We start from the raw sequence: 17,997 nt of genomic DNA on the forward strand, positions 1-17,997 counted from the left end.
CGTTTTTCAGAGCTGAAAGATCCCAGTTTCACCATTTGTGATCGGTTTTCCAAGAAGGAAGTGGCCTTCTTTGGACACTTACTAGCAGTAATCCGTGGTCTATAGTGTCTAAAGCCGCGCTAAGGTCCAGCAGGATCAGGAGACACAATTCTCCTATCATCTGCGGCCTCTAGAACGCCAATCCCATATGATGTTTTTGGTGGTATTGATAGAAATGGGTTTTAGAGTGAATTTTGGTGGTTTGCGGTTGATTTAAGTGGGTATTTGGTTTGTGATTTGGGGAAGGGTAAGTGACGATTCCCATTTTGCTGAATACTTTCACAGATTTTTTCAATTTTATTAACAAATAATCCGACAGTTTGTTGCAAAATTCTTGTGAATCAAGTTTGGGGACCTCTAAACAAGCTGGATTCAAGGGCCAGATTCTCATACATCGGCGCATCTTTATGCCGCGTAGCGCTACGCCGTCGCAACTTAGAGAGGCAAGCTCCGTATTCTCGAATCAGAAGCGTTCATTTTTGCGCCTGGCAGCGTAAATTTCGTCTGCGTAAGTCAAAGTAGGAAGGAAGTGGGCGCGATCCATTTAAATGAACCGTGACCCCAATGCAAATGAAGGTCCGAATGACGACGCGTGCGCCATCACGTGATCGTGTGTCCCCCGCCCCTATGCACACAACGTGATTCGTGAGTTACGCAGACCCATTGTTAACGCCAGTGCATGCGTCCGTCGAGTGCAAAAAGTACACCTGTTTTGTTTTGGTTTGGTGTTCTTACTTTTGCACAGATTGGAGACATGTCAGCTGAGCGTTTCTAGGAGGCGCCAAAAAAAAATTCTCTCCTGATGAGAAGGCCATAATTCTTGCTGCATGGAGAGGCACTATGATCGCCTCCATGGGTCCCGCAGCAAGAATACCAGCAAGGGGAAAGGGAGAGATCCTTCAGAGGATCACAGTGAGGTAAATGCTGTGGGCAATGAGGCGAGGAGGCCCCATCATATAGCCAAAAAGATCAATGATCTTCGCCGGAAGGTCAAGGACAAGATGGCTCTCCTGGCGAGGGCATGCCAGGGGCACCTGGTGGGGGACCTCCTCAAGGGTCCGTCTGACACCTGAGGAGGTTGTTGCCGGTGCCTTACCAGGGTGCAAGTGGAGGGAATGCCGGGCTATGATTCAGTTCACCCGCCCTTGAGGACAGGTAAGTGTTTTTTTTTATACTATATGGTGTGTAGCATGTGAGGGGGGAAGGGAATATGTGACAAGTGTGTGGGTCCACCAACATGTGAATGTTTTGTGTCATCCACAGATGTCCAGGATGGAGCTGGGCCGGCTCATGCCCCTGCCCGTCCCACACCATCCCTGATGATGATGCCCCCTGCCCGTCCCACACCATTCCCTGATGATGATTGCCCCTGCCCGTCCCACCACCAATTCATTCATTGATGAAGATGCCCTGACCCCAGGGATTGCAAGCGGCATTGGTGGAGGAGAGTGGTGGCCACACCTCCATTGAGGAGGTCATTCAAGATGCGGAGCATTTGGGGGAGGAGGTGTCACTGTCACTCTTCCAGGAGGATTCGTCGACCTTGGCTGGTCCATCCCGGACATCAAGCCCACGATCCTCAATTTCCTCTGTCTCCATCCCCAACCCACCCACTCCCTCTAATCCCTCCCCCTATGCCAGGCCTGAAAGCCTCTCGTGGGCCCAGGAAGGCAACGAGGAAACGCAGTGGGGTACTACCGAATTCCTGCCTGTGACCCTGACCACTGAACAGGACACACAGACCCGCCTTATGGGTGCGATGGCCCAGGACATAAGTAGAGTGGCTGACAGCCTTGGGGACAGGGGACACGTCACAGATGTTCTGCAGGACGTTGCAGGCAATACCACTGCAACAATCTCCTGTTTGCGGGATCTACAGACCACCACGGCTACCCTTGTGGCAGAGGTGCGGTCCCTAAATGAGTCAGTCCAGGGCCACACAGCTGCCATTGTGGGAGTCCAGACAGAGACCAACAACCTCCTGAGACGGATAGCGGTGGCATTAGAGGGCAGGCCTCCAGCCCCGGTGGATGCTCCTCCGCCTGATGTCCCCCCCCCCCCACCGTCAACCAGGCAGTTGAGGAGCCGTGGCAGCAGCCAGGGCAATTCTTTTTTTTTTGTTTATTATTGCTCTGGTGAAGAGTGTTTTTTTTTTTGGATTCAAAATGCACACGGTGAGGCGTGCAGATTAGTGTGACTGGTGTGTGAATGGGGGGGGGGGGGTGACACTCCTGCCAGCAAAGGGGTGTCACCCTCTGCCGTGTGAAAGGTATATGAATGTACAGCGACATAATTGGAGCCTTGGCGTGGCGTTGCTGCTCTCAAGTCCTGTGCGGTGTACTTTGTTCTAATCCAATTTGAAGAGGATGTGGGGTGTGTGAGCTAGGGACCACAGTGGTGTGCATGCATGCATTCTCATTGTGCCATGATTAATGTGTGTGTTTAATGTGCAAAGATACGTTCCACGAGGTATCTCCTGATTGCTGATCCCTCAGCAGATGGGGTATCCTTGGTTAGGGGGGGAATGTCTGGTTCGGGGGTCAGGTCATCACGTAGCTCTATCTCCAGGCCCCTTCTCTCCGCGAAGTTGTGCAGAATGAAACATGCACCGATGATCTTGCACAAAGTTTGGGGAATACAACAGGGTACCCCAAGACTTATCCAGGCATCAGAAACGGGACTTCAGGAGGCCAAAGGTGCGTTCCACCACTCCACGGGTGCTTATGTGTGCAGCATTGTATCTTTCCTCTTCTGGGGTTTGGGGATCCTGGAATGGAGTCATGAAATGGGGTCCAAGTGCATATGCAGAGTCACCTGGAAGGGAAAAGACAGGAGGATGTTAGTCGTGCATGTGCCCCTCGTGATGTCTGCATCATGGGGGGGGGGACAGTCATGCCTGACACCCATGTCAATCACCGACCAGGCAGCTGTCCCCATACACGTTCTGTTCGAATTCTGTTGGGATGGTGCTCTGACGGTATATGTAGCTGTCATGGCTGGACCCGGGGTGTTTGGCACGGATGTGCCATATGAGGCCTTGGGCATCGACTATCACCTGTACGTTGATGGAATGCCAATGCTTCCGATTGCGGTATATGTGCTCTGTGTCACGGGGGGGCTGTAGTGCCACATGTGTTGCAATCAATGGCCCCCACGGTGCGTGGGAATCCTGCAATTCTGACAAAATCTGCCCTTGCCTTATTCCGCTGATGCTCCTGGGTGGGTCTAATGATGTGGTTGGACATGCGTCTGAGGATTGCGGGGACAACCTGGTGCACACATCTGCTCATGCTGGTTTGTGACATCCCAGCCACAACTCCACTTGTCCGCTGAAAAGATCCACTGGCGAGGAAATGGAGTGTTGCCAGGACCTTGACCAGTGGCTGCACTGCATGTGAGCGATGTGTCTGGCTGGTGATGTCATCATGCATGATTGTGGCTATTTCCTGGATGGCTTCAGTGTTGAATCTGAAGATGCGATACACCTCCGAATCCCCGATGCCAAAGACGTTTATGCGTGTTCGGTATATCCGCTCCCGTGCCCTCCTCCTAAGCACGTGGGCGAACACTATTTGTGCTATGACCATGCCTGCCCCTGGCATGTTGGCATACAGAAGTCTTGTCCGGAAAGTGTGGTTGCTCAGCTCGTTTGTAACGGTGCTGCTAAAGCTGCTCTCCAGCTGACCTGCACATGTCTGGTGCAAAGTTGCCCCTGCTTTATGAGGGGCAAGTTTAGAGCGGACGTACAGCTTACACGCACCGCACGTAGCCTGCGTCGGGCGGTCGTACGTTCGGGAATCGGCGCATCTCCCTCATTTGCATATTTGATTAGGAAATCAATGGGAGCGCTGGGTGCTCTCGGCGTAAATATGCGCCTACGCTACGCCGGCGTACAAAAGTTACGCCGATCGGAAGAAGCCTATTTTCAGGCGTATCTGGTTCTGTGGGTACGGCGCATAGATACGACGGCGCATCTTTACACTTACGCCGTGCATCTCCAGATACGCCGGCGTAACTTCGTTGAGAATCTGGCCCATAGTCTGCAAAACAAGCTTGAAGAGTTCGCGGGGGCGGTTTAGGGCATTTGCGATGATGTTGGAGAAGTGATTTTTTTTGGCTTTAAAGATTTCTTTGTGGTATTTCTTTGTTATTGTCTTGTAAATGATGTGTTTTTTATCAGAAGAGTTCCTTTTCCAAGCCGCTTCTGCTCTTCTGCTTTCTTGCTTTAGCAACGTCAGCTGGTCATTAAACTAGCTGGAGTTGTTTTTCCGGATAGAAGTTTTGCGTTTTGGTGACACTAAGTCAGCTGACTGTAGCAACGCCTTGTTGATGGTGTCAAGTGTTTCTGTGTCAGTTTGTTTTTGTTGGATTGTTTTTATTTTTTTCCCTAATGTTGTTTTGAAGAGTTCCGAGTGGAGCTTCTTTTGAGATCTAGTCCAGTGAGTTGTCACCGGTTTTGTCTTTTTTTTTTGGGCTGGTGTTATTGGTGATTTTGAATTTAATGGCATGGTGATCGGTCCATGGTAGGGGCTCATTGTCCAGGACGTCAATTTTCAAATCTTGTTTGAAAATGAGATCCAACGTATGACCTGAGACATGAGTGGGGCCTAATATTAGTTGCTGCAGACCTAACCCTTCCAGATGGTCTATGCAGGCGTCGGTGACGGGGTCTAGCGAGAAGTTGGCCCAGAGGTTGAAATCCCCAAGCATCAAAAAAATTTTGATGCTTAGGCTGTGTGAGGAGATAAATTCTGTCAGACGTGAGGAGGTGTGTTTTTGGGCCTGGTGGTCTATAACAGAGTAGAATATGGACTATGTCTTGGGGATTTGTTTGCAGTTGTAGAGTGAAGGTTTCCATGATTAGAAGCGAGTTTTGGAGGACTGGTTTGGTGATCGCGAGGTGAGTCTTGTGGATCACCACCAGGCCTCCCCCCTCTTTGCCCCACTCAGTTCTGCATTTGGATGCGATAATTTGCTGGCACCAGTTCTCCCAGAATGGTGTTGCAGTATGCTGTAAGCCAGCTTTCTGTGATGAAGAGGCAGTCTAGATTGTGTTGAAGGATGAAATCATAGATTTCTTGACTGCGTTTTACTGCCAATCTTGTGTTGACCAAAGCGCATAATGTGCGTTTAGGCTGGTGTACCTGCTTACAGGTTTTTACTGTCAATCGTCGATTAATTCTTAACAGTTGCTCACTCTTTAGAGCTTTTTTGGTGACCGCAGGAAGTGTAGAGGCAAATGGTTTCAGTTCCCAGATGGTTTCTGCAGAGTATTTTATATAACCCATGGTTGCAGAAACGACGCAGGGAGGAGATGTTAATTGGGGGCTTTAAAGGCGCTGGGAGGACAAATGAGCAAGTGAAGCACCACTCGTTCGGACTTCCCTCCCCGAATTGGTCCAGAGGAAGGCGAAAAACCCCAAGCGTGCTGTGCCAATCTGCAGCGACTGGGGAAAAAATTCCTTCCTGATCCCTTGCTGGCGATCGGCGAACCCTGGATCAATTACTTTGTGGGTGGGGGCCTGGGGGATACGTACCCCTGGATTAAGCGGTGGGACCTGGTTTCAGGCAGAAACAGGTTGTGGGGGAGGGGGGGTGAGTGATAATGGTATTTTTGTTTGACAGGGTGTACCAAGATGGCCGCCGACCTGGACGAGTCGGGGGCTGTGGTACAGGGACAGCAAGAGGGGAGAATATGCAGGGGCGACGAGGGGAGAATCCTCAGGGGCCTGGGTGGTTTTGGGGGTATTGTGAGTGGCGGGGAGGCTATGGCTAGGTAACTCACAGGCGTCCCGCTAGGCCGCGACTGAAGCCGTGGACTTTCCTGGATGCGGCACCCGCGATCCAGTAGCAGGGTTTTCCGGGTCCCAAGATGGTAGGGGGGGGTAGCGGGGGGATGGCGGTGTGGTGTTAGGGAACGGAAGGAGGTGTAGATGGGGGGGATAATAGTCGTCCGTTTCCCGGGAACACGGCCACGGCTTATCCTGAAAAGGACGGCCGCACTCGATCCCCGGGTTATAGGACAGACTGGCCAGATGGATCAGGCCTTACCTTGAGAGGAGCTGCCTTTGTGAGGCCGAGGAGGGTGGTCAGCAGGGGATGGAGGATCAGTAGTCCTGAGCACCACTGGCGGGTCCTTGCTATCCTAAGCTGCCTGTTCTTACTAGCCCTGGGAGAGCAGACTCGTCGGTAAGCGTCCTACTCTCCACTGACTAGCACTGAACTGAACTGAACTGCCTGAAGTAATACATGATTCCACATACTTCTTACAGTCCTCCATCCTGGGCCACCAAAATGTTCGTTGCATTAGTTTCGGACGTTTTATTAATGCAAAATGCCCTGCAAGCATGTGGTCATGGCACAAACTCAAGGTGTGGATACGCAGACTTTCTGGTACAAAGACCTTGGGCCAGATTCTCGTCCAGCGGCGTAATTTTGTGCGGGCGCAACGTATCCGCTTTACGTTACGCCTCCGCAACTTAGACGGGCAAGTGCTGTATTCTCAAAGCACTTGCTCCGTAAGTTGCGGCGGCGTAGCGTAAATAGGTCAGCGTAAGCCCGCCTAATTCAAATTTGGATCAGGGGGGCGTGTTTTATGTAAATCTACTGTGACTCGACGTGATTGATGTTTTTCCCGAACGGCGCATGCGCCGTCCATGGAATTTCCCAGTGTGCATTGCTCCAAAGTATGCCGCAAGGACGTCATTGGTTTCGACGTGAATGTAAATGACGTCCAGCCCCATTCACGGACGACTTACGCAAACGACGTAACTTTTTCAAATTTCGACGCGGGAACGACTGCCATACTTAACATTGCTACACGGCACTTATTCCACCATATAGCAGGGGCAACATTACGCCGGGAAAAGCCTAACGTAAACAGCGTATCTTTACTTCGTCGGCCGCACGTACGTTCGGGAATTCGCGTATCTAGCTAATTTGCATATTCAATGCAGAATTCGACGGAAGCGCCACCTAGCGGTCAGCAAAAATATGCAGTTAAGATCCGACGGCGCAAGAGACTTACGCCTGTCGGATCTAATGGATATCTATGCGTACCTGATTCTAAGAATCAGGCGCATAGATACGACGGCTCGGATTATGACTTACTAAAGCGTACATGGCGCTGCGCCGTTGTAAGTCCTTTCAGAATCTGGCCCCTTGTCTCCGTACCAAAGTAGCCCATCTCTTGCTAATAGAGTGGTCCAGGGCGGGCGAAGGGTTACCTACAGAAGCTTGCTTGATTTGGGTGATCAAGTCTCCTTGTAATAGGAGGAAGTTGCCGGATGACAGGATGGTATCTGGCGGAGAGGTTTCTTGAGACTTGCTGTACATGCGGGACAACGCATCTGGTTTTATGTTCTTTGATCCTGGCCTGTATGTTAAATGGAAGGTTAATCTAGAAAAGAAAAGTGCCCATCTGGCCTGCCGGGGTTTCAGTCTCTTTGCGGTCCTCAAATATTCTAGATTCTTGAGGTCTGTTTAGATTAAGATTGGGTGTGCAGCCCCTTCTAATAGATACCTCCATTCTTCTAGTGCAGCTTTGATTGCTAGGCGTTCGTGATCCACAACATCAATTATTTTCAGCACTGGACAGTTTGCGAGAAAAGAAGGCGACAGGGTGCAACAGAGCCTTAGGTCCCTGCCTCTGGGAAAGTATAGCTCCAACCGCCGTTTCCGATGCGTCCACCTCTAAGACATATGGCTGGGCCGAATCAGGGTGTTTCAGGACAGATGCAGACGTAAATAGCTTTTTCAGAGTCTCAAAAGCAGTCTGAGCCTCAGGAGACCAATGGAATCTGACACCTTGATTGGTGAGTTGGGTGATGGGGGAGATGATTATCGAGAATCCTCTGATAAATTTTCTGTAAAAGTTTGCAAAACCTACGTGAAACGTTGGACGCCTTTCTTATCACTGGGAGCTGGCCATTTCAAGATAGCTGCGACTTTTTGAGGATACATCTTGATACCCTCAGTGGATATAATCAGGCCCAGGAATTGGATGCACTGGCGTTCGAATTCGCATTTCTCGGGTTTGGCGTAGAGTCCATATGCCGAAGGCGACCCAGCACATTTCTGATGTGTCTGAGATGGTTGTCTAAGGAGGATGAAAAAATTAATATATCAAGGTATACAACAACAAATAAGTCCAGGAAATCTCGGAAGACATTGTTAATAAAGTGCTGGAAAGTAGCGGGGGCATTGCAAAGTCCGAAGGGCATCACGAGGTACTCGAAATGCCCAAACAGTGTACGGAAGGCAGTCTTCCATTCATGCCCCTCCCGTATACGGATTAAATAATAGGCACCCTGAAGGTCCAGCTTAGTAAATATGGTGGCAGCGCCAAGTCTGAAAAAGTTCAGGCACTAGTGGCAGGGGATAACAGTTATTAACCGCAATCTTATTCAGTTTACGATAATCCACACATGGACGTAAAGAGTGGTCCTTTTCCACAAAGAAGATTCCTGCCCCAGCCGGGGACGTGGAAGGGCGGATGAACCCCTTCTTCAGGTTTTCATCAATATAGTCCTTAAGGGTTACAAGTTCACATTCAGATAGGGGGGAAAAAAACGCCAAAGGGAACTTCGACTCCCAGGAGTTTGATTGGACAATCGTAGGGCCGATGAGGAGGGAGAGTTTCTGCCCCTTTCTTGAACACATCCAGGAAATTGTGGTAAACTGTGGGTACCGATTGACAAACACAGTCTGTATCAAGGCATAATAAGGAGGGCCGGGCACAAGGAATTGGTAAGCCGTGCTGAAGGCAGTAGGGAGAAAGAAACTCAATTTCATCTGTGGTCCAGTTGGTGCTGGGATTATGGGCTTTCAGCCAAGGCATGCTGAGAATAATCAGGAACAAAGGAGAGGTGATGGCATCTAAATCGTAGTAATTCTCTGTGATCCTTAGCGATGGTGGCTAGTAGAGGAATAGTCTCGTGCGTAACAGCCCCGGACTTAATAATGGACCCTTCGGCCAGATAGATGTGTTTTAGGTTGAAGTGGGATACAATGTTTTGCAGCAAAGGATAGATCCACAAAGCAGCTGCAGGCCCCGGAATCAATTATAGTGGGAATCTGGATGGTCCCTCCTGGCAGCTGTAATGAAATGGAGAGAGCAAGGTGAGCAGAATTGCTGGGCATGTTCACAGTTGCAGAAGGCGAAGTAACTGAGAGGCACTTACGGGGTTTGACTGGACAGGACCTCACATAATGGCTTGACCCTCCGCAGTACAGGCAAAGATTCTGCTGGCGACGACGTTGGCGTTCTTCAATGGTGAGAGAAGGGCGGAGTAGGCTGATCTGCATTGGCTCTGGTGTGTCAGACGCGGCCAGAACAGGGGACGGCAGAGCAGGGTTGAAAGGGCCGGGAACCCGTGGTAGCATCCATACTGGGCGTGACTGGCCTGCAGCACTCTTTGCCCTCCGTTCTCTCAACCGACGGTAAATTTGGATGGATAAGTCAATCAGAGCCTCCAAGGTAGAAGGCACCCCCACTAGGGCAAGTTCGTCCTTGAGGGACACAGTGAGGCCCATGCAGAATTGGTAGCGTAATGCGGCATCATTCCAATTGGTGTCAACGCCCCATCGTCTGAATTCAGAGACGTAATCCTCCACTGCTCTGCGACCTTGCTGAAGTGAGCGAAGGGCCGCTTCAGCGGAAGCGGCTTGCTGGGGATCCTCGTACAACTGGGCCATGGCAGCAAAGAATGAAGCCAGGTCTGCTAAACACACTGACTTCTGCTTGAGGAGACGATGGGCCCAGGATTACAGTTCCCCTTGAAACAGGGAAATCACAAAGCTGACCTTTGTGGCCTCCAGAGAGAAGGTGCGAGGCTGCAGTGCAAAGTACAATTCACATGCGTTTTTAAAGGATCTAAACTTGCTGCGATCTCCAAGGAATTTTTCTGGAGTTGGGACCCTGGGTTTGGGTGGAAGCATGACAACTGCCGTAGCAGAAGCAGCCCCTGCTGGGCGGCGGAGGCTGGTGCAGGTCCCTGGGCAGCAGAAGACAGGGTCTGTATTCGTCCTTCCAGCTGGGGATAACCATCTTGTAGATCCTTCACTGTCCGTACCAGGTCAGCCAGATGCTGGCACAGTTTCTCCATGGGAGAGGGTCCTCGCACAGGCTTAGACATGGCTGTCCGTTACTGTCACGTCCCTGGCGGTAGAGCCTGATGTGCGGAGGACGGCCTCTCTTACAGGAAGCGCAAGAGTGCAGAGTCGCACGAGTGCCTGGCAGGATCGCTGATGAAGTTGCTGGGCTGTAACCTCTGAAGAAACCGCAGGAGGACAACGGTGCAGAAGAAGCTCAGGAGCAGCTGCCAGCAGATAGCAGAAACGGTTTTGCAGGAGCACCACAGGCAGGAGGGCAGAAGAAGCTGCAGATGGATGGGTGCACAACAGGACTGAGAAGGACTGGAGAGAAACCGGATGCAGGCAGGCCGGGTCATACACTAGCGGGCGCGTCAGGAACCAAAGCGAAGGCAGGAGCGGAGTCAAGGTGCAGGCCGGGTCGGTATTGGGCTGGCAGCGAGGTAGCAGGAGCGGCAGGCAGGCGCACGGTCAAACAAGCCGGGTCAGATACAGGTAGAAGGCAGGAGCGTCCGAGAGAAGCCGGGTCGGGTAACGGGAACAGGAATCAGATACCAGAATCAGGATACACAAAACGCTGTAGAACGGACAGCACCTGAGTCCGGGAAGTGGTCCAGTTTAAATGGCCTGTCTGGCGCCAAAGGATCATGGGGTGCACGCCACGGAGCGCGCACTAACGGCGCTCTCCCAGGGAGTCACTGCCCATCTTGTACGGCCGCCATCTCGGATGTTGGCATGCCCTTCCTGACAGAGGTCCACCGAGCTGTGAACCTGCGAAGCAGTCCCCCCACTCATGAGTCGGGCGGGGACAAAACTTCATGCAGTGGCGGGTTTGGATGCCGGTTTGCTCGGCTTACACACTTAGGGAGGTTTCTGACCCCCAGCCGAGCCATTGTCGGCCTGGGAGAGCGCCGTTAGTGCGCGCTCCGTGGCGTGCACCCCATGATCCTTTGGCGCCAGACAGGCCATTTAAACTGGACCACTTCCCGGACTCAGGTGCTGTCCGTTCTACAGCGTTTTGTGTATCCTGATTCTGGTATCTGATTCCTGTTCCCGTTACCCGACCCGGCTTCTCTCGGACGCTCCTGCCTTCTACCTGTATCTGACCCGGCTTGTTTGACCGTGCGCCTGCCTGCCGCTCCTGCTACCTCGCTGCCAGCCCAATACCGACCCGGCCTGCACCTTGACTCCGCTCCTGCCTTCGCTTTGGTTCCTGACGCGCCCGCTAGTGTATGACCCGGCCTGCCTGCATCCGGTTTCTCTCCAGTCCTTCTCAGTCCAGTCGGTCAAACCCTGGGAGGGTTTGACCGTGGACCCAGACTGACGAAAATACCTCCACTGAGTGGTAAACAAAAAACCCAGCTTACGGCTCGGCTCCTTCCCTTTGGTAGACTGAGGGACGAGAGTGCTTTTACCCCCAGTGACATCCTTAAAGGGGTTGTAAAGCTAAAAAAAATCCCTCAATAGCTTCCTTTACCTCAGTGCAGTCCTCCTTCACTTAACTCATCCTTCGATTTTGCTTTTAAATGTCCTTATTTCTTCTGAGAAATCCTCACTTCCTGTTCTTCTGTAACTACACACCGTAATGTGAGGCTTTCTCCCTGGTGTGGAGAAAGCCTTTTGAGGGGGGAGGGGGCGAGCAGAAGTATCAGGAGGCCCACTAACACGCAGCTCCTTTATCTGCAAAGTAGAGTGTTCTGACTTGCCTGCTCGCCCCCCCCCCCCAAGAGGCTTTCTCCACACCAGGGAGAAAGCCTCGCATTACGGTGTGTAGTTACAGACAGAAGAACAGGAAGTGAGGATTTCTCAGAAGAAATAAGAACATTTAAAAGCAAAATCGAAGGATGGGGTAAGTAAAAACGGACTGCACTAAGGTAAAGGAAACTATTTAGGGAATTTTTTTTTTACCTTTACAACCCCTTTAATAATGTCTTCCAGCGAGGTACCAAAAAACCTCCCACCCTTGAAGGGTAAATCTGCCAGGGCTTTTTTTGGATGCTTGGTCAGCAGACCAGCATTTTAGCCAAATCAGGCGGCGTAAAACCACCACCTAAAAATAGGCCCTGGATATCAAGGGGGCTGCATCCAATGTAGCATCACAGATATATACAAAGCCCTGGACCAATTGGTCGGCCAGTCTAATAAATTCGGGAGGAAGCTGGTGCTCCTCCACAGTCTGGTGCAAAACCTTTGCCCATTCAGTGAGTGTCTGAGACACCAAGATAGCAGCCACAATAGGCTGCAATGCAGACCCCAACATAGTAAACATGGAGCGGGTCAACGCCTCAGACCTCCTATCGGCATGGTGCTTGAAGGCAGAGGTCCCTTCTATAGGGAGAGTGGTCACCTTATTTAACCAGACAACGGGGGGGGGGCTTCAACTACCGGAGGAGAAGACCATTTTTTCAAAAGGCTGTCCTAAAAAGGGTAATGGACTGCTAGGCGCTGAGGAACCACAAAAGACTTCTGTGGCTTTTCCCATTCCTTATTAATGAACTTGTCAAAAAAGGACACATAAGGAAAAACCTTCACAGAGCGGTCTGACTTGTGGGACCCAAAAAAGACTGAACCCTCAGTGGATGCCTCAGCTGCACTATCCAGCTTAAGGGAGTCCCTTACAGCACTGATAAGCGCACTGGCAAGTGCCCTGTCCTGTACTGACCCAAGTGAGGAGTCTTCCTAACAAGGAAGGTCCTGGTCCACATCCTCTGACAACCCAGAACCGGGGTCCTGTGCCGTAGCCAGGCCAGGGTCTGAGTCAGAGCATTCATTAGGAGATGGTCGGGGGAGGGGGCACTTTGTACCCCCCTTATGCTCACACGCCTCTTCCACCCTGGCAACAAATGTTTCCAGGACAGCCGACAAAGTGTCCATGGGAACCGCAGGGGCACCAGCTGCCACCTTAGGCATGTTTGGGGAAGAAGGGCTCCATAACCACAGACAGGTCTCAGGGACCCACCCTCCTTGCTGCACTGACCGGGGGTTATTCAGGGGACTCACCAACCCAGCAAAAGACTTCCCAGCGCAGCTGCCCGCCTTCAGTATACAGCGTGTTGTGAGGAAAAACTGAGGTAGAGCTGTGAGGTAAAAGGTCTGTGAGGAGAAGTCAGCTCTAGAGGCCAAAACCCCACACAAAATGGCCGCCGGACGCCTCAGAGATGACTGAGCATGGCCACAGTAAAATGGCCGACAGGAATAAGCTGTGCCATAGCGTGGCCACAACAAAATGGCCACCAATTGGCATTTAAAATATAAATAGCAAACTGCAAAAGAATGGCGTCGGTGCCGACAAAATGGCGGCAAAACACAGCGATGTGGATGAGAAGGCCACAAGGGGGCCTCCCAAGGAAAAGCACACTCCCACAGCCAAAATGGGCCCAGACACCCTAAAGTCCCCCGGTGGGAAAGAAGCCGCCCCACAGGTCCACCCCGGAGGTATGAAGGACTGCTTACCAATCCATGCGAGGACCCACTGGCGCATTCCTGACAGGCATACAACCGAGATGGAGTAGCTGTCGGCCTGGTCCACTGTGAGTGAGACAACACCACAGCCCAGTCATGTGTGAACCCTGGAGCAAAAAACTGGGGCTGCATGCTGCAGGGAGGAGGGTTATGTCCAGTGGGACCGCCCCGTGGGCGGAGCTGTTTAACTCTGTTAAAGAAACATGTATTTAAACATCTAACATATTCTGCCTAGTCCTCTCCTATATACAGGAACATAACCAAATTGTCAAGACTTGAGAAGGATGTGTCCGTCCATGGATGACAGAGAAAACCGGAGTTAGGCTTACCGGTAACTCTCTTTCCAGGAGTCTTCCAGGACAGCCCTGAGATATAGCTCTTCCCTCCGGGACAGGAAACACATTCACCCCCAATTAGAAAAGGCGGTCCTTCAGGCCTCTTCCTCAGTTCATCCAAGAATTCCTGAAGGCTCTGAAAGACATAACATACTAACAAACCGTCAGTACATACCTCCACTTCCAGTTAATATAAACACCGGGTGGGAAGCCAGGCTGTCCTGGAAGACTCCTGGAAAAAGAGTTACCGGTAAGCCTAACTCCGGTTTTACCCTTTCGTCTTCCAGGACAGCCCTGAGATGATTGACAAGAAACTTACTTATCAGGGTGGGGTCACTGCTTGGAGGACCCTTCTACCAAATGCCTGATCCTTCTCAGACATCAAATCCAGGCGATAGTGTTTGGCGAAAGTAGTATAGCTTGACCATGTTGCCGCCTTACAAATCTCTTCTGGCGAGGCACCGGCCCTCTCAGCCCATGAACTCGAAACCGCTCTAGTCGAGTGTGCTTTAACAAACGGGGCTTGTATGCCCTGTAACTCATAAGCCTTTCCAATTGCCATCCTGATACATCTGGCAATGGAAGATTTAGACGCTTTCTGACCCTTCTTACTTCCCGAAAAATTTACAAAAAGAGAATCAGACTTCCTAAATTCCTTGGAAGCTTCCAAGTAAATTAAAAGGCATCTCCTAACATCTAACAAGTTTTGGGATGCTACCTCTGAGCTTGAGGCGGAACAAAAAGAAGGTAGAACAATGTCCTGAGTCCTGTGAAATTTGGATACAACTTTTGGAAGAAAACTGGGATCTGTTTTCAAAACAATTCTATCCTCAAAAATGGCTCTTTAATGGAAAGAGCCTGTAGCTCGCTCACCCGTCTGGCTGAAGTGACTGCCACTAAAAGTACTGTTTTAAGTGTAACCCATTTAAATATGGATTCCTCCAGAGGTTCAAATGGACTGCATGAAAGTGCCTTGAGCACTAAAGAAAGATCCCAAGAAGGACAGGTCGACACCCTCACTGGCCTAGAGCTTGACAATGCTTTGAAAAAACTTTTAACAAAAGGATTCTGCTGTAGGGAACACTGCAAGAAGACGCTAAGTGCTGCCACCTGCACCTTTAAAGTACTTGGGGAGAGACCCAGATCTACCCCAGCTTGTAAGAAATCTAAGATAGCTGGAATCCCCGGTTGGTCCAATACTTGCTCTCTCAACCATGAACAAAATTTCTTCCACAATTTTGCATAAATTGCTCTTGTAACTGGCTTTCTGCACTGCAACAAGGTCTTTATTACCTTCTCTGAGAAACCCTGTGCTCTCAACAACTGTTCCTCAGATACCACGCAGTTAGACTTCGTCTGTCTACCTGAGGGTGTAGAATTCGACCCCGAGATATCAGATCCTTCCGGATTGGGAGATGAAATGGGGGGAGAACGCTCAGTTTCTTCAAAATTGCAAACCAAGGTCTCTTTGGCCAAAAGGGCGTGATCAAAATGAAGTCTGTCTCTTCCGACCGAAACTTTTTAAGTACTGCCGCAATCATCCTCACTGGAGGGAAGGCGTAACAGATGTTGAACTTCCAAGGGCCGGAGAAGGCATCTATCCTCAAAGCCTGGTCTCTTGGATGTACCGAAAAGAATTGGGTTACTTTCCTGTTCTTTTCGGAGGCAAAAAGATCTACTTCCGGAAGACCCCATTTCTGTGTTATCTGAGAGAATACCTCCTCGTTTAAGGACCACTCATCCTGTCTCACTGGCTGGCGACTTAGGTAATCTGCCAGAGAATTTTGAGTGCCCTTTAGGTGGATCGCTGTTCTTGAAGACAAAATTGGTCTCCGCCCAGGAGAGGATTTTGATGGATATGTCCTGAAGAGCAGGACTTATTGTCCCTCCCTGCTTTTTCAAGTAACTTTCCCTGAAACGACTCGATCATTCTTAGGATCGCTAAAAGTTCTCTTTGATTTGCAGAGCGACTTGCCTCCACTGGAGACCATGTTCCCTGGGCCACTGCCTCCTCCAGGTGGGCTCCCCACCCCCAGGCACTGGCGTCTGTAGTCACTACTACCTCCACTGGGAAGTTCCAGTCTAGACCTTTGTCCAGATTGTGATGAGCTCGCCACCACCACAATGTCCTTTTTACTCTGTCCGAGATTAGGATCTGTACCTCTAAATCCTGACGTTGGCCACTCCAGAGACGAAGCATTAGTTCCTGTAATGGACGTTGATGAAATCTTGCCCAAGGAACTGTTGGGAAACAAGATGTCATGAATCCCAGCACCCTCATTACTTCTCTGACCGAAGTCAACCGATTGGACTGTAACTGGGCTACTGCTTGATCCACCTTGGTAATCTTCTCTTCGGGGAGATACATTTTTCTCTCTACGGAAGAGATCCTGTACCCTAGGTACACGACGACCTGGGATGGAACCAACTGTGACTTGTCCCGGTTGATTATCCATCCGAGTGAGGAGAGAAAATCCTGTGCTATCTGTAAATCCTTTTCTAGCTGTTGAGCCTATCCCGCTACAAACAGGAGATCGTCCAGATATGGGATTACTGTGATAGCTTTGTCTCTCAGGGGGGCAAGAGCCTCTGCCAGAACCTTCTTAAAGATTCTCGGAGACGAGGATAGCCCAAAGGGAAGGGCTCGGAATTGGAAGTGTTGGATTCTTGAATTCACCCTTACTGCCACTCTGAGAAATTTTTGGTATTCTGGATGTATAGGAATGTGCAGATAAGCATCCCTGAGATCCAGGGTCGCCATGTAATACTCTGGGAACAGTCACCTTGTTAACGTAAAAATCGACTCCATCCTGAACCTTTTGTACTTTACAAATTTGTTCAGGGGACGGAGATTCAGGATCATCCTGAACTTCCCTGATGGTTTTCTCACGATAAAGACATGGGAATATACTCCCTGTCCCTGCTCCTCCTGGGGCACCTGAATTGGGACTTTTTGATCCACCAACTCTCCCAAAGACAGGAACAGAGCCTCTGCCTTCGCTCTGTCCCTGGGTGGCTGAGTAACCATGAAGTTCAAGTGAGGCGTTGACATCAACTCCAGCTTGTATCAGTTTTTTATAAGATCTAATATGAACGGGCTTGAAGTTGCCTTGCTCCATTGTGGGAGGAACTGCCCCAACCTTCCTCCCACGGGGACACAGGAGTCACTGCGACTTTGGGGTGGATTGAGGATTGAATAGGATTCCTCCTCTTCCACGACCCTTTTGACCTGCCCAGTGCTTCTTGGGTTGACCCTCTTTCTTTTGGTTCTGATGCTTGAAGCCAGGAAAAAAAAACCTTTCCTTCTGTCTTTTTCTTCTTCTCAGGAAAAGCCTTTTTCCTGTCTTGAGTTCGCTCCAACGCCTCCTGGAGGCCGGATCCGAACAGGTGGTCTCCTGAAAATGGCAACCCACATAACTTTTTGCCAAAATTTTAACAATTTTGAGGCGGCATCACCAGTCCAAGTCTTCAGCCATATAGATCTTCTGGCTGCATTAACAAGGGTTGCTGACCTGGCAGCTAACTTTACCGACTCCTCTGAGGCGTCTGCTAGGAATCCTACTGCTTTGAATAAAAGCGGAAAGGATTTCAGAAGCTCCTGTCTGGAGGTAGCTGCCAAGATGTGCCCCTGTAACTGATTGAGCCAGCACTCCAAATTCCTAGCCACACAAGTAGCTGCGAGAGCTGGCTTTAAACCTATCGAAGAGGCGTCCCAAGCTCTTTTTAACAGCAGGTCCCCCCTTTTGTCCATTGGATCCTTAAGGGAACCTAAATCGTCAAAGGCCAGATCGGTCTTTCTCGAAACCTTGGCTAAAGGGGCATCCAACTTAGGAACCTTGTTCCAGGGATGAGACACATCCGATTCAAACGGGAACCTCCGTTTGAGGCTGCCTGAAAAGAAAGGTCTTCTCTCAGGTTGTTCCCATTCTCGCAGAATCGTATCAATTAAAGACTTATGAACCGGAAAAACTCTGGTTCTGTTTGCATTCCCTTGATACATAAGGTCATGCTTTGAGAGCTGAACCTGTTCTTCTCGGATCTCTAAAGTATCATAAATAGCCTTTAGAAG

The 17,997-nt window shown here is 50.4% G+C and overlaps 1 protein-coding gene across 1 annotated transcript in view; it reads right to left on the bottom strand.

The window, feature by feature from the left end:
• RNF17 (ring finger protein 17) overlaps positions 1-17,997 on the bottom strand; it is a 720,374-nt gene that overhangs the window by 348,833 nt on the left and 353,544 nt on the right. The window lies entirely within an intron of this gene.

Source organism: Rana temporaria, chromosome 2 (genome assembly GCF_905171775.1).
Source record: "Rana temporaria chromosome 2, aRanTem1.1, whole genome shotgun sequence".
Lineage (NCBI taxonomy): Eukaryota > Metazoa > Chordata > Amphibia > Anura > Ranidae > Rana > Rana temporaria.